The sequence below is a fragment of the Cricetulus griseus genome, chromosome 10, assembly GCF_003668045.3.
Source record: "Cricetulus griseus strain 17A/GY chromosome 10, alternate assembly CriGri-PICRH-1.0, whole genome shotgun sequence".
In the NCBI taxonomy this organism is placed as follows: Eukaryota; Metazoa; Chordata; class Mammalia; order Rodentia; family Cricetidae; genus Cricetulus; species Cricetulus griseus.
The window spans coordinates 27,862,589-27,867,221 of NC_048603.1; the positions used below are offsets into that span (position 1 = coordinate 27,862,589).

The 4,633-nt window shown below is 43.5% G+C and overlaps 1 pseudogene; it reads right to left on the bottom strand.

Annotated features, from left to right (window-relative positions):
- Nucleotides 1-2,220: 2,220 nt before the first annotated feature.
- Nucleotides 2,221-4,184, bottom strand: LOC113837484 (annotated as a pseudogene).
- Nucleotides 4,185-4,633: the final 449 nt, after the last annotated feature.

Here is a 4,633-nt window from a genome sequence, read left to right on the forward strand (position 1 = left end):
TAGAGCTACCCCACCCACAGCAGACAATGATTTGGAAAAATGCTAGATATCGTTTGGGACTGCTACGCTTTAAGTGATTTGTTATGCAGTCAAGAAAAAAAAAAAAACTCTCCATTTCCTCAACCATCTCTTTTTTTTTTTTTTTTCACTACAAAAGACTTCGCTGCGGCCGACTAGTGTCAGCGTCCACTGGATCATAGCATGCTCACACCTTCATGACTAATGGACAACTTCTGACCTAAGGCAAAGGGCAGTAGTGTGGCTTCATTCATTTAGCGCGAGTGCCTTCCTGTGCCAGGAATATGCTGGAGCCAGGGATCTTGTCATTTAAAAACACAGTCAATGCCCCTAAGAAGCCATGTTTTGGAGGAAGGAGGGAGGGAGGGAGGAGGGAGGGAGGAGGGAGGGAGGGAGGGAGAGAGAGAGAGAGGTTGGTCCAATCCTAGCACAGAGGACAAATCTACTCTTGGTTTTCATTCAACATCTCCTGAGTACCTACTGTGTGTTAATGACTGTGCTATTCATTAGTGAGTTATAGACAGACAGATGGACCAACAGACAGATGGATGGATAGATAGATAGATAGATAGATAGATAGATAGATATTGAAGACTTTCATTCTAATCGCACGAAGTACTTATGAATTAACAAGAGCATAGAGAAACTTAGTGCTGATAAGTTCAAAGCAACATGTTTCCTCTTTCTTTCCTTTCTTCTGTCTTCGTGTGTGGGCATGTATGTGTTCATGTGTACGTGTGCAGTGTATGTGCACATGATGGCAACCTTGAGTGTCATTCTTTACACACTATATACCTCTTGGTTTATATTTCATTTTTAAAGTTACCTTTTGTGTGCCTACACGCATACTACACGCACAGGTGTGATGGCCAAAGAAAACTAGATGGAGGCTTTCCCTCCTACTGTGAGGGTCTCGGGGTTTGAACTCAGTTCCTCATGCTCACCCTTGTTTTTCCTTAAAGAACATTAATTTATTCCCTCACAGTTTTCCGTAATCCTGGGATCAAAGTCTGACACAGGTGCTAGCAGGTTTGATTTCTTCTGAGCCATCTCGGTGTGACTTGCAAATCACCAACTTTTCTCTCTATACCTCCCACGGTCTTTTTTTTCTGCATGCATGAACTCCCCAGTGCGTTCAGGATAACCAACATTATCCCCTTCTTAAAGATGAAGAGTCTGAGGTCCAGAGGGGCCCAGGCTTCAGTTCATCACGGATCAGCTATGTGAATTTGACCAAGATCCACAAAAACTTGTCCTTCACTTTTCTTACAAAATGAGTTTGCTAACAATGCCAAATCATGATTATTTTTAAAATAATTTAAGTGGGGCTGGAGAGATGGCTTAACAGTTAAGAACACTTACTCTTCTAGAGGACTTGGGTTTGGTTCCCAGCACCCACATGGAGGCCCACAAATACATGTAACTCCAGTTTCAGAGGATCTGAGCCCTCTTCTGGCCTCTGCCAACACCAGGCATGTACACAGTGTACAGACACATGAGCAGGCAAAACACCAACACACACAGAATTATATATATATATATATATATATATATATATATATATATATCATGTATATATTAAACTGAGTTAATATTTGTAAAGCATACAGAATAGTTCACTGTGCCTATTCTAAAGTTATATTGTCCTCTGTTGGGTGAATTTTAGAAATAAAACAAAAGTCAAACGACATGATGAGCTGGAGTTCACAGAACAGTGACCAGACTAGAACTGAGTCCTGGCCAAGCAATCTTTCTACACCCCCTCCACTCTGCTTCTCAGCAAGATCTGTGCTTCCATTTTCAATGAGGAAGCCAGGTCGTCTGAGAGCCCCCTCAGCACACACTCACGGAGATGTCTTTTCTCATTCCCTCAAGTATCCAATGGGAAAGGATTCCATTAGCCTCACACCTAACACCACTGCAACTTTTTTTTTTTTTTAGAGCCTGGAGGGAAAAAGTGAGTGAAAATATATCTGTCTTTTTCATTGCCTGTAGTGGCTGTTCTTGGTTGTCAACTTGACTACATCTGGAGTTAACTAAAACCCAAATGGGTAGGCAAACCTATGAGGCTTTTTGTTGTTGTTGTTGTTGTTGTTGTTTTTTTTCTATTTAATTAAATAGCTTGAAGTGGAAAGACCCACTTGTAATCCAGATTTTTAAGGTGGGAAGATCCATCTTTTTTTTATATATTTTCATGGAATACATTATTTTAAATAAAAACATTTAAGATTGCCTACCAACCATACAATCAAGACAAGAAAGGCACTATTTCTATAAACTATAAACATAGACAAATTTCTCTCCCAAGAAGCATTTTTAAATTTTAACCCTCTTTTCTGTGACATGTAAAAACCTTTAGATTTGGTTTTCACAACATGGTTTTGAAAAATAAAGTTAGGCAATACTTAGAAAAATCATTTTATAACAGAATCTCTTTTTTTTTCATTTTTTGATACACCATCTCTGCTGATTTTATAAAACCCCCAAGTGAGCAGACGTATCCACACCTACCATCTTCAGTGCAGCAGTAAGAGATTTCTGAACCAAACCTCACTCAGACACTCGGAACCCTTCATAGAGACATTTGCTAGAAAATGGCTTACAGCCCTGTCTTTGGGGCAAGGGATATGAAAAGTATGTTTTCCCAAGAAAATAACACACTTTACTTCCAGATGTGGCTTATGGAAAGGCCAGAGCTTATGACATGGAAATGCACAGTGTTGCTGCTGAATTACACAGAGGAACACGGTGGCTGCTGGTTAGAGAAGCCCCAGGTTTAACAACAGGAAATGTGTACAGTGCGTGATAAGGTAAATTTTCTTTACTGGTGTCCAACGCAGGTCCTGCCAAGGTGGACTGCTGGCCAGGGGAAGGGCCAATGGTAAGATCGAGGTACAATTCCTTGGACATTCTTTTCAAAGTACTGAAATGGCCTGTACCACCACACCCTGGCCACGAGGTTCATCTGGGAAGCTTCCTTCAGCACTTGCTGGTTGGTCCCCACACACGTTGTGAGAGCCTGTGATGGACAAGCCACCTCCAGCATTGAGCTTCATTATTCTCCACACTTGAGCTTCCCAGTCTCCAAAGAGCGTTGGAGAACAGTTGAAATGCATGCCCGGTACTGGGAGTGTAGTTACATACATTGCAATACACCGATACAGGTACAGCGTGCCAACTATGCAGAAAAATCTTCTGCTAACAATAGACTTGTATTTTAAGAGCAGCCACTGAATTAACCAGAGTTAATTCATCATGCCGCTAATTTTGCAATTAGAATAGAAAATAAAATAGAAAAGGCCCACTGCACCTGGTTAAAATGGTCAAAAAAAAAAAAAAAAAAAACCGTGTCTGGTAGTGGAGGCTGCACCACCTCCTTAGGAGGTACTCGTTCATGGACGACCGAGATCATCACTGTAGTGAGAACAAAACAGGAAAGTGCATAAAGAAAGGCCAGAAGAGTCTTGCCCCACTCCATGGGGTACTGAGAGCGCTCTGGTTCTGGCATGGGGATCTTGATCATCTCTTTCCTATACCCATTTGGCATTCCATTGGGTTTCATCTTGATGCTGAAGCTGCCGCCATCAGGGTTGGGAATGTCGACGCCAACGCTGAGGCGCCCATTGGCGTGGCCGTTCTTGTGGGCTTCCATATGGTGCTCCATCTTCAGGGTCTCGATCATGTCTAAGAGCCACTGCCCATTGTCAGACGACACTCGGCACAGTGGGGGTTTTGTGAAATCCTCTTGGGTTAGATTGATCAAGTCCTGGCCTGTGGAATGTTCTAGAGGCTCACAGTATTTGGGCATAGCATTCTCCAGCAGCCAGTCTGCCACCTTCTTGGGTGACCAATAGACCACTTTCTTCATGGTACTGGCAGACAATACGCAGTACCCACAACTTGCTCTCAGATGTCAGCAGTCACTGATCGTACAGGGTGGGACACCCTTGTTCATCTTGTTTGGTCTCATGAGACTCAGTTGGCAAAATGGTCAGGGCAGTTTAAAACACTCCGTGTAGTAGTGTCCGAACGTCAATTCGCCTCATTTCTGAATAGCATCTTCCTTGGATTATTTTATAAAGATGCTTGTCATCTTGGCTTCCTGTAAGATACTAGCATCTCCCAGTGTTCTAGTAAATTTCCATCACCTCAGTCATGCTGCTACTTTTCTTGTGCTGTCTCTTACACACATACACACACCCCGCTGTGCTCCAACTGCACTGTGCTTGAAAGGTCACAGCTCCTTCAGCCACTCAAGCTCTGCCTGCCTCCGCCAGGCTACTGTGTGGGCACTCGATCCCCGGGAAGACGGGCTGTCTCCGGAGCCAGAACCCAAAGGCTGAGAATTGGAGAGCAGCTCTCCTGGGCTGACGGCGTCTGCTTTTCCCCAGGTGGGGGGAAGTTGGAAACGGGAAGATCCATCTTTAACCTTGACCACACCTTCTGCAGTCAGCCTATAGAAAGGACATAAAAGAAGGAAGCTTGCTCTAACTTTGCCTGCTTGCTCTCGCTCTCCCTAGCAAGTCCGTTCCTTCACTGGGAGTAGAGCCTACTTCTCTGAAACTCCCAGTATATACTAAACACTACTGAGACATGCATCTCCATAGACGGAACA